This window comes from Aotus nancymaae, unplaced genomic scaffold (assembly GCF_030222135.1).
Source record: "Aotus nancymaae isolate 86718 unplaced genomic scaffold, 86718_ANA_hifiasm-v0.15.2.pri h1tg000014l, whole genome shotgun sequence".
NCBI lineage: Eukaryota > Metazoa > Chordata > Mammalia > Primates > Aotidae > Aotus > Aotus nancymaae.
Genome location: NW_026988425.1, coordinates 91753368 through 91766467, shown reverse-complemented (window position 1 = coordinate 91766467; position 13100 = coordinate 91753368). Strand labels below are relative to the sequence as shown.

The following is a 13100-nucleotide window of genomic DNA, read 5'->3' as shown; positions in this document are numbered from 1 at the left end:
TAACTATTCTAAATATATATGCACCCAATGCAAGAGCACCCAGATACATAAAGCAAGTTACTGCAAAGAGACTTAGACTCCCACACATTAATAGTGGTAGACATTAACACACCACTGACAATATTGGACAGATAAACAAGACAGAAAGTCAACAAGGATATCCAGGACTTGAACTCAGATCTGGACCAAGTGGACCTAATAGACATTTACAGAACACTCCACTCTAAATCCACAAAATACACATTCTTCTCAGCACCACATCACAATTACTCTAAAATTGACCACATAATTGGAAGTCAATCACTCCTCAGCAAATGAAAAATACTGGAAATCATAACAAACAGTCTCTCAGACCACAGTATAATCAAATTAGAACTGAGGATTAAGAAAAGCACTCAAAACTGCACAATAACATGGAAACTAAACAACTTGCTCCTGAATGATGAATGGATAAACAATGAAATGAAGGCAGAAATAAAATGTTCTTCCAAACCAACAAGAATGAAGACACAATGAACTAGAATCTATGGGACACATTTAAAGCAGTGTCTAGAGGGAAATTTATGACAATAAATGCCCACATGAGAAAAAAGGAAAGATCTAAATCAACACCGTATCATCAAAATTGAAAGAGCTAGAGGAGCAAGATCAAAAAATCTCAAAAGCAAGAAGACAAGAAATAACTAAAATCAGAGCAGAACTGAAGGAGATGGAGACACAAAAAAACCCTTCAAAGAATCAATAAATCCAGGAGCTGGTTTTTTGAAAAGATCAACAAAATAGACTGATAGCTAGACTAATAAAAAAGTAAAGAGAGAAGAATCGAACAGATGCAATGAAAAATAATAAAGGGGAGATTACCATCATTCCTTGGAAACACAAACTACCATAGCGATTACTACAAACAGCTCTATGCACATATACCAGTAAATCTAGAAGAAATGGATAAATTCCTAGACACTTGCACATTCCCAAGACTAAGCCAAGAAGAAGCTGAAACTCTGAATAGACGAATAACAAGATCAGACGTCAAGGCAGCAATTAATAGCCTACCAATCAAAAAAAGTCCAGGTCCAGATGGGTTCACAGCTGAATTCTTTGAGACATACAAAGAGGAGCTGATACAATTCCTTTTGAAACTATTCCAAACAAGACAAAAAGAGGGAATCCTCCCTAACCCTTTCTATGAGACCAACATCATCCCGATACAAAAACCTGGCAGAGACACAACTAAAAAAGAAAACTACAGGCCAATATACATGATGAACATTGATGCAAAAATCCTCAATAAAATACTGGCAAACCAAATCCAACAGCACATCAAAAAGCTTATCCACCATGATCAAGTAGGCTTCATCCCAGGGATGCAAGGCTGGTTCAACATATGCAAATCTATAAACATATTCCATCACATAAACAGAACCAAAGACAAAAACCACATGATTATCTCAATAGATGCAGAGAAGGCCTTTGACAAAATTCAACAGCACTTTATGCTAAAAACTCTCAATAAACTAGGTATCAATGGAATGTATCTCAAAATAATAAAAGCTATTTATGACAAACCCACAGCCAATATCATACTGAATGGGCAAAAACTAGAAGTATTCCCTTTAAAAACTGGCACTAGACAAGAATGCCCTCTCTCACCACTCCTATTCAATAGGCAAGAAAAAGAAATAAGGTGCATTCAATTAGGAAAAGAAGAAGTCAAATTGTCCCTTTTTGCAGATGACATGATCGTATATTTAGAAGACTCCATCATCTCAGCCCAAAAGCTCCTTAAGCTGATAAGCAACTTCAACAAAGTTTCAGTGTACAAATCAATGTGCAGAAATCACAAGCATTCCTATACACCAACAACAGACAGAGAGTGAAATCATGATCAAACTCCCATTTACAATTGCTACAAAGAGAATAAACTACCTAGGAATACAACTAACAAAGGATGTAAAATATCTCTTCAAGGAGAACTACAAACCACTGCTCAAGGAAATAAGAGAGGTCACAAACAAATGGAAAAACATTCCATGCTTATGGTTAGGAAGAATCAATATTGTGAAAATGGCCATACTGCCCAAAGTAATTTATACATTCAGTGCTATCCCCATCAAGCTACCACTGACCTTCACAGAACTGGAAAAACCCACTTTAAACTTCATATGGAACCAGAAGAAAGCTTGCATAGCCAAGACAATCCTTAGCAAAAAGAACAAAGCTGGAGGCATCACACTACCTGACTTCAAACTATACTACAATGCTACAGTAATCAAAACAGCATGGTACTGGTACCAAAACAGAGATATAGATCAATGGAACAGAACAGAGCCCTCAGAAACAATGCCACACATCTACAGTCATCTGATCTTTGACAAACTGGACAAAAACAAGCAATGGGAAAAGGATTCCCTGTTTAATAAATGGTATTGGGAAAACTGGCTAGCCATATGCAGGAAGCTGAAACTAGGCCCCTTTCTTAACACCTTATACAAAAATTAACTCCTGATGGATTAAAGATTTAAACATAAGAACTAACACCATAAAAACCCTAGAAGAAAACCTAGGACACACCATTCAGGACATAGGCACAGGCAAGGATTTCATAACTAAAACACCAAAAGCAATGGCAGCAAAAGCCAAAATAGACAAGTGGGATCTAATTAAACTCCAGAGCTTCTGTACAACAAAAGAAACAATCATTAGAGTGAACTGATAACCAACAGAATGGGAAAATTTTTTGCAATATACCCATCTGAAAAAGGGCGAATATCCATAATCTACAAAGAAGTAAAGCAGATTTACAAGAAAAAAAAAAAAACATTCAAAAGTGGGTGAAGGATACGAACAGACATTTTCCAAAAGAAGACATATATGTGGCCAACAAACATATGACAAAATGCCTATCATCATTGGTTATTAGAGAAATGCAAATAGAAATCACATTGAGATACCAGCTCACTCCAGTTAGAATGGCGATCATTAAAAAATCTGAAGATGGGCCAGGCGCCATGGCTCACGCCTGTAGTAATCCCAGCACTTTGGGAGGCCGAGGCGGGTGGATCATGAGGTCAAGAGATCAAGACTATCCTGGTCAACATGGAGAAACACCGTCTTTACTAAAAATACAAAAAATTAGCTGGGCATGGTGGCGCATGCCTGTAATCCCAGCTACTCAGGAGGCTGAGGCAGGAGAATTGCCTGAACCCAGGAGGCAGAGGTTGCAGTGAGCTGAGATCACACCATTGCACTCCAGCCTGGGTAACAAGAGCGAAACTCCGTCTCAAAAAAAAAAAAAAAATCTGAAGACAACAGATGCTGGAGAGGATATGGAGAAATAGGAACACTTTTACACTGTTAGTGGGAGTGTAAATTAGTTCAACCATTATGGAAGACAGCGTGGCAATTCCTCAAGGATTTAGAAATAGAAATTCCATTTGACCCTGCCATCCCATTACTGGGTATATATTCAAAGGATTATAAATTATTCTATTATAAGACACATGCACACGTATGTTCGTTGTGGCACTGTTACAATAGCAAAGACCTGGAACCAACCCAAATGCCCATCAATGATAGACTGGACAAAGAAAATGTGGCACATATACACCATGGAATACTATGCACCCATAAAAAACGACAAGTTCATGTCCTTTGTAGAGACATGGATGAATCTAGAAACCATCATTCTCAGCAAACTGACACAAGAACAGAAAACCAAACACCACATGTTTTCACTCATAGGCAGGTGATGAACAATGAGAACACTTGGGCACAGGGAGGAGAACAACACTCAATGGGCTAGGTGGGGGGATGGAGGGGAGGGGAGGGACAGTTGGAGGGGTAGGGAGGAAGGGGAGAGATAACACCAGGAGAAATGCCTGATGTACCCCATGGAAGTGGAGGGCAGAGACAGCAAACCACCATGGCATGTATATACATATGTAATAATCCTGCAGGATGTAGGATATGCACATGTACCCCAGAGCCCAAAGTATAATAATAAAAAAAAGACGTACAAATGCCCAACATGAAAAAAATGCTTGATGTCACTAATTACCAGGGAAATGCAAATCAAAACCACAATGAGATAACACCTTACTCCTGCAAGAATGACCATAATTTAAAAAATAAAAAATAATAAATGTTGGCCTGGATGTGGTGACAAGGGAACACTTTTATATTGCTAGTGGGAATGTAAACTAGTTAACCACTATGGAAAAGAGTGTAGAGATTCCTTAAAGAACTACCATTTGATCCAGCAATCCAACTACTGGGTATCTACCTAGAGAAAAAGAAGTCACTATATGAAAAAGACACTTGCACATGCATGTTTGTAGCAGCACAATTCACAACAGAAAAAATATAGAACCATCTCCAACGCCAATCAACCAATGAGGGGATTTTTTTTTAAAGTAGTATTTGTATATATATACACATACACATACATGTACATGTACATATACACACTATATATACACACACTATATATGTGTGTGTGCATGTGTAAAAACATATATATACACACATACCATGAAAAACTAGTCAGCCATAAAAAGGAATGAAATAATGACATTTGCAGCAACCTGGATGGAGTTGGAGACCATTAAGTGAACTATCTCAGGAGGGGAAAAGCAAACATTATATGTTCTCACTTATAACTGGGAGTTAAGTTATGAGGACATTGTATAAGAATAATACAATGGGGTTTGGGGATTCGAGGGGGCAAGGGAGGGAGGGAGATGAGGGATAAAGACTACACATTGGGTAGAGTGTATACTGCTCGGGTGATGGCTGCACCAAAATCTCAGAAATCATCACTGAAGAGGTTATCCATGTAACCAAACGGGACCTGTTCCCTAAAAACCTATTGAAATTAAAAAGTAAAACCCAAACTTGAAACATTTCTAGTCCCAACAGTTTTGGATAAGGGATACCCAACCAATTTGATTTGTATCTATGGACCTGAGCTCCATCTGTAAAACAAGGGTGTGGAAAAAAAAAACCTCTCCATTTCCTTGGAATAATAACATTCTAAATTTAAAGATGTGTACCTATATCTGAGCTATGTAGAGTTAATATTTATTACATTGCGGAGGACAATGCCTAGCATGCTACTCATCAAGTTCTAGTTCGAATCTGAATATACAAATCTGTTCCCCCATACACATTTTTATATTCTGAAATAGTCACCTTAAAAGAAAGACTAGAGTTTAATCATGTAAACACTCAAAGTTCTACTCGTTTTTAACCATCCTTACCCTATGACACTTGAAAGATTAAACATATATCCAACACCAGAAATTTATGACAAAGTATACTACAAAAATCTGGCACTTCAGATTAGAATTGAGTGTATGTGGACTCACAAGAAATCTACAGTCATTTTTCTGACTTGACATCTAACTGTCTCATCCATGAAAGTAGCTGAAGAATTGCCATATTGTATGATGAAATACACACTCTTCAATTATTGTTTTTCTAGAAAAACACTCATTTTTTAAAAAGTGGTAAAAATTGCCAAAGATGGCATCTAACAGGCTCTGGGGATTACTGTCCTCAAAGAAATTCTGTTTTTATTAGCTCTGCTGATACACGCTAAACTGGAGCTATTTTAAAAGCACTCTTAGTATTTACATTCATAATACCATATTTAAACCAAAATCCATGAAAGTCTTTGTAAATATAGGTCAGAGCTGCAAAAACTCAACCATGATTTAGTAAATTTAATTATAAACCACTTTCCTGAGCCACATCATTCAGCCAGCAATTGAATCATTATTACTTTCTATAATTTGCTCTACCCAAAGATTTTGGGCCCCTAACCCAAATTCATCAGGTATCCTGATAAGAAGTCATTTTCTTTCCTCAATGCCTTCCTTTACTTACCTTCCTCTATGAAAGATATTTAAAAATTCAACAGTGCATTTATTTAGAGACAGAAGAAAGGAACTAAACTCTCCAAGGAGAAACAGTTGCCTAATTTAACATTCAAATTTCTGTTGTCGGTGGTTGCAACGATTCAGTAATTCTCCCTGGGGGAACCTTCCCTAGCTTCCTATTCAGCCCCAGTTCCATGTGTCAAGAAGTCATTTAAGAAAGCACTCTGGCTTTAAAAATATTCAGACATGGGTTAAAAATCTCAATCCTATCACTTATTCACTATATAACACTAGATAAGTCTATAACTTCTTGATCTTAACCAATTGCATTTCATAAAATGTGTCACATGCATAGCAGGTGTTCAATAAGAGCATTTTCATTAGAGGATTGAATTTACTTTCACTGAGTATAAATCTTAGGCCACAAGCTCAAATGTTTTTAAAACATTCATTTTTCTCTTCTCATTCAACTAAATTAAACTAGAATTTTAGCTCCTGTGCAACCAGAATAGCTGGAAATTTAATCTCACACAATTGTTATTGCCCTATATGCCTCTAGGAGCACACCAAAATCCTGGAGGCATGTGCGGTGCTGGAAAAAAAAAAAAAGGAGAGAGTTTTTAAAGTTTTTTTATTTGTATAAATACAACAAGGGGTACAAGTGCAGTTTTGTGACATTAATAGATTGGGCAGTGGTGAAGTCTGTTTTTAACCATTATCACTCAAATAATGTACACTGTACCCAGTAAGTAATTTCTCATCCTTTACTCCCTCCCACCCTCTCACCCTTCTAAGCCTCCAATGTCTATTATTCCATACTCTATGTCCATGTGTAACATTATTTAGCTCCCACTTATAATTAGAAAATGTGGTATTTAACTTTTATTTTACTTGTTTCACTCAAGATAATGGCTTCCAGTTTCATCCATGTTGCTACAAGTGAAACCGCCTTTGCAAAATTGTAACTGAGGAAATTATGACAGCACAAGAAATCAGACCTAATTGACTTTATCTTGCTTCTAACCTTTAAACTGTCCTTGTTCATTTCTGGTTGTAGGCCAAACTAACTTTGGGAAGAAATTCAGTTCATGGTTTGACTCTGAAACAAAATTGATAACAGCCCTTTCCTGAAAAGACCCCCTTCTTTCCTGGGGTTCAGTCTGCCTTTGCAGGACTAACAAATTAGCTGTAAGATTCAAAATTATAACTTAGGGGTTATGCAGTCTCTGGCTCCAAGAGTCTGAACATCCGCAAACTGCTCCTGGACATCCGCAAACTGCTCCTGGGGATAACGTGACTGTTGTAAAACCTAAAAATCAGTGTTTAAAATATTTAGTAGACCCTGTCCTCAATGGATCATGGATCAGGTGCCATCACCCAGACCAGTAATCTGACCCAATCAGTTCTGCCATCACACCCAGGAACAGAAGACATTCAGAAAACCTAACTTTGACCCCCTGTGATTCCATCTCCAACCTGACCAATTAGCACTTCCCCTTTCCAAGCCCCTACCTGCCAAATTATCTTTAAAAACTCTGATCCCTGAATGTTGGGAAGACTGATTTGATTGATAACAAAACTCCAGTCCCCCACATAGCTGGCCCTGCATGGATTACTCTTTTGCTATTGCAATTCCCCCATCTTGATAAATCAGCTCTGTCTAGGCAGCATGCAAAGTGAACCCATTGGGCGGTTACACAAGAAACATGATTTTATTCTTTTATGGCTAAATACTATTCTATTGTGTGTGTGTGTGTATATATATATGTACGTGTGTATACACTATCATGATTTCTGTATCCAATTGTACCTCGATGGACACTTAAGTTGATTCCATATCTTTGCTATTGTGAAGAGTGCTACAATAAACATATGGGTGCAGGTATATTTTTGATATAATGATTTCTTTCCCTTTGAGTAGATACTCAGTAGTGTTGAGATATCATCTTATACCAGTCAGAATGGCTATTATTAAAAGGGAGGAAGATCTTTAACCATCATTATATCATGGTCTTCACTGACATTCTCATTTTTCAAGCTTTTAACAGTTCCTTGAAGTAGGGAGCTCTTAAACTTTCTTTCCCATGTGCAGGGAATGCAGGAATCTGTTGAGTTTTAGCAAGCAATGTCTACAGTTTCCTCCCTAGGAGAACCACACAACTTTCGAGTGCCGCTATCATTATAGAGCACTACCTCAGGTGACTCTCAGGCACCCTGTGACTCCAGAACCCACCACTGCACTCCTACTCACTTCCATTTTGAACCCTATGCTTCCTCCCTACAGTTGAAGATGCTCGATTCTTCTCTCTCTCTCTTTCAAGATCCTTACTTTTTTTCTGTGGTAAGAACACTTAATATGAGATCTAACCTCTTAAGAAATGTTTAAGTACATAATACAGCATTGTTAACTCTAAGCACAATGTTCCACAATTGATCTATAAAACTTATTCATCTTGCATAACTCACATTTTATACCCTTTGAATAGCAATGTCCCATATCCCCCTCCCACAGCCCCTAGCAATCACCATTCTACTCACCATGTCTGTGAATTTGACTATTTAAAATACCTCAAAATAAGTGGAATCTTGTAAGGGAAGGATAGTCTTGAGAGGGAGTGCAAATTTGGAATAGATTGAGTAATAATCCTAACTTGAATGAGTAATTAAACAAAACAAAATAGTATTTTCAACTGCAAGTGACTGATTTACCATGAAGTTTCAGAGCTCCTGAGACCAAGTTTAGGTTACAGAAAAAATAAAATTAGCACATGTCTCATTTGTAGCTTTTGATTTTAATCAGTTAATTCGTGAGAGACGATGCCATTACACTGCTCAAGTTTGCTTTTTCTCAGCAATGCCACCAAAGGGCTACTCACAGTATCCTCACCAAACCTTCTAATGCAGCTATAAAAATGCCAGCAAAGAGTTCTTTTAAGTTAACTAACATCTAAGCACTGCTTTACTATGTGAGTTACAAATTCACTCACTTAATCTGCAAACAGCTAAATGAGGTGTATACTAATATTATATCCCTTTTATGAATAGGAATTTGAGCCATAAAGAAGTTACAATATTTGTCCAAGGTCATGGGGCTAATGAAAAATAAAGCCAGGATTCCACTCAACAGTAAGTCTTAAAAATCCTCCAGAAGATGCCACCTTCTTCTTGTAGGGCCCAAAGAAGATCTTTCTCTGTTTTCTCTTATTCCAGACAGTCCTCAGCACAGTGTGGCTTTTTTTGTTTGTTTGTTTCAGAGCTAGCTGAGGTTTTTACTTTGGACAAAAAAAAGAAAAAAAGCAATTGAATTGTTTTGTACCTGGAGGAATTAGCAAGGGGGATCCCCATGCAGTAAACTCCCCTGCAGGTGGGCTGAGGGCTAGGGCTGAGCCTCAGGTGTGTCTCCTCTGTTTCCTGTGCTCCCCTGCACAGCGGCCTCCCTCCTGGGTTCTGGGGCAGCCACAGGAGGAGCAAGCTGGGAAGGGCTGCCGCAGCTGTTCACTTGGGCAGGACATCAGAGGACTTGGACACCAGCTTCCCATTGCGGGTCTCGATCTTCTTTACAACCACTGCCCTGGTGGAGCAGGTGTAACTAAAGGAGTTAGAGCCTGCGCCAGAGTCAAAGCTGAAGCCCAGGCCGAAGCTGAGGCCGGGGCTTGTGAGGCCCCCCACAGGCCAAACTCAGCCACCTGCATAGCTGCTAGTCTCTTCGTATGGATACTCATGTTGCATCACAGACTCCAGACGGCTCTCCTCACCCTCCAGCGGCTTCCTGTAGGCGGAGATCTCGATGTCCAGGGACAGCTTGACGTTCATCAGCTCCTGGTACTGATGCAGCTGCCGCGCCATGTCCTGCTTGGCATTGTCATCCTTAGCCAGCTCCCCACGTGGGCATCTGTGATGGTGGCCTCCAGGGATGCCCTCTGGCCTTTGAGGCCCTCAGTCTCAGCCTGGAGCCCGCTGACGTTCCAGTTCATCTCGGAGACCTCAGTCTTTGTACGCCGCGGGTCATCCCTGTGCTTCCCAGCCTGCATCTGCAGCTCCTCATACTTGATCTGGTAACTGCTCTCAGCCTCAACCTGGCTGAGGTTGGTGATCTTCTTGTACTGCACCTTGACCTCAGCAATGATGCTGTCCATGGACAGCACCACAGACATGTCTGAGATCTGGGACTGCAGCTCCCGGGTCTCCTCTTCAGACAGCCGCCTGAGGAAGTTGATCTGTCAGTCAGCCTTTCCAGGTGAGACTCCAGCTCTACCTTGTTCATGTAAGGTTCATCCACATCCTTCTTGATGAGAACAAATTTAATCTCCATCTCTGCCATCCTCATACTTGCTCTTAAAGTCCTCCACCAGCCCCTGAATGTTGCCAAGCTCCACCTCCAGCTTCAGCTTCTCCTGGCCCAGAGTCTCCAGCTGCCGCCTCAGGCTGTTGATGTAGCTCTCGAACACGTTGTCCATGTTGCTCCGGACCATCTTCTGCTGCTGCAGGAGACTCTACTTGGTCCCCAGGATCTTGTTCTGCTGCTCCAGGAACCATACCTTGTTGATGAAGGAGGCAAACTTATTGTTGAAGGCCTTGATCTGCTCATTCTTTTGAGTGCACACAGTCTGGATGTTGGGGTCCACCTCCAAGTTAAGGGGGGCTCAGCAGGCTCTGGTTGACTGTGACGGCAGCAATGCCTCCCATGCCACTGGCTCCACCATAGCCTCCTCCCAGGCACCCCAGAAGCTGCTGCTGCCCACTCCGGAGAAGCTCAAGGAGGTGATGCAGGCACCAGGCCCACTCGTGTGAAGGCCCAGGGGCCAGAGGTGGACACCTTGTAGGACTTCTGGGTCACCCTGATGTACATGGTGGAGGTAGACAGGCAGAACCAGGCAGAGATTCCAGAAGGAGCAAAGAAGCTACTTCTTGGTGAGGAGCCACAGTGAGGCTTTTTAATGCCTATTTATTCCTTCTCAGGGTGTCTGAATTCAGACGTTCATAGAAATTAGTTCATAGGAACTACTATGGTATTTAGTTCATAGTAGTTCCTAGGAACTAATTCCTATGAACTAATTTTGGAGCTTCATAAGCTCCAAACAGGAACTTCTATATAAGACTATGCTAAATATAAATTTTGTTAGCTTTCAAGGTGAATAAGCCACAAAACTCTAATAACCCTGAATTTTCATAACACCTGTCTGCATATGGAACCATCTGAATGGGATACGTCCAGTGCAACAAGGCTTAGTGCCACACACAAAGTTCTCCATATATCTCACCCACTCAAGGCAAAAAGGCAGGCTGTAGACACACAGTAATGAGTACAACCTTGCCTTGGTTGCTGCACATAACAGCCAGCTCCCTAAGCTAAGAAAAACACCACTTACCCATAGCAAATGAAGAGTTAAATGAGCTATGACATATAGACAATTAGAACTCATCTTGTTAACTCATGTCAGTTTGCTGTAACTTGATCTATAAATTAGACGTTTAGGATTTCTTAAAATTTCAGCATGACCTCCCCCATTCCCTTGTCACTGCAAGTACTGCCAAGGTCACCTCCAAGGTTTGTTTGCAAGTCTAGTTGAATAGAGAACCTCTGGCTCTTTCCTAAGCAGAGTTTAGTTATTAAGGAACCATGAAACACAAATTTCTAATAATCCTCAAATGTTATCCAAAAAAGTGACAAATATTATTTGAATGAATGCTACTGACAGAAACTTCATCATTGTTAATGTAATTCCAAAGAAAGATGCCCAGCTTTAATCTCTGAGAAATTTGATCTTGTCGAAAGAAAAGGATGACTGTACTAAGTATAGTTTTCAACACTGAAATATCTTAATAAGACCCAAGAATTCTAGGTATTTCTAGAACTTACTGTCTTACTTACTTCATAAATCCAAAATTTTGCCAAAAAACAAAAATACACTTTCATTTAGTAAATGCATTTCTCCAGTAGATATCACAATCAAGTAATAAAGTTATCTTGTTTAGCATAGTTCCAAAAGAAGAAATTTTTTTGCACATTTCCAAAAGAAAAGCCTTTTTTATGATTAACATATATTATATATCACTACCAAACACCATTTATTGAACTGACGTCCCAGTAAATTGTCTGGTATTTGGGATACCAGATAATCCTTCTTAGAAGGATTTAGGATAAAATTAACAAAAAAGAAAACCGTAGGTAAAAGGAAAATGCTATAATGTGCTGTCATATTCTGCATCATTCTAATCCCTTTCTGGGGCAGCTGTGATCCTGTCGTGAGTCTCCACTTAAACAAAAGGGAACATTAAGTCTTACTTCTTTGAGGTCCCACTGGGGACTTGAGAACTCCATATAAAAAAGTGAGCTACAAAGTAAGAGAATAGCAAAAACAAGGATTTACACTGGGAAAGTAGTGGAACATCTTCAAAAGGCATTGAATATTTTTATGTTCATGTAAGACTGAAAAACCCTGTAAGTAGCCTTATTTAGTATACTTTTGTATGCTTTCTATTAACAAAACTTTTAGCATAAAAATTGACTATTTATTCTTTACTATAGTCAGATTGGTTTTTTCCCTACTTGAAAAACAAAAATAAATGAAAATATACGCCTATGTAAAAATAAACACAAGGAAAAAGATATGTGTTAACTATTATTAAAAATCTAAAGCCTGCTTCAGGCCATAAAACTAAGTTGTTATAGAAGTTAACATTTATTATGTTCTTGAAATAAAGGGAAAACCTAGCATGAAAACAGCATAACAAGCTAAAACAATAAAGTATAATCTTATATCAATGGTCACTTCAGAATTAAGTATTTCAATAAGAAAATACTTAAGCAAGGGGAATATGGAAATATTACTTTCTATAATCAGGGTTCTCTAGAGAAAGTGAACCAATAAGATATCTAGAAAGAGAAATGTATTCAAAGGAATTGGCTCACACAAGTATGGAGATGGGCAAGTCCAAAATCTGCAGGATAAGCCACAGCAGACTGAGATCCAGGAAGAGCCAATGCTGTGGTGCAAGACTGAAGATGGTTGGCAGAATTTCTTTCTTCAGAAGAAGTCAATGTTTGTTCTATAAAGGCCTTCAGCTGATTAGATGAGGCCCACCCACACTGTGGAAGGAAATCTGCTTTCCTTAAAGTCTACCCATTTAAATGTTAATCTCACCCACAGAAACACTCCCACAGACACAACCAGAGTAATGATAAATATCCAAAATAACGTTTGAGAGAATTTCTAGATA

At 39.2% G+C, this 13100-nt stretch overlaps 1 pseudogene; it reads right to left on the bottom strand.

Annotated features, from left to right (window-relative positions):
- Window positions 1–9374: 9374 nt before the first annotated feature.
- On the bottom strand, window positions 9375–10728 carry LOC105729985 (keratin, type II cytoskeletal 8-like; annotated as a pseudogene).
- Window positions 10729–13100: the final 2372 nt, after the last annotated feature.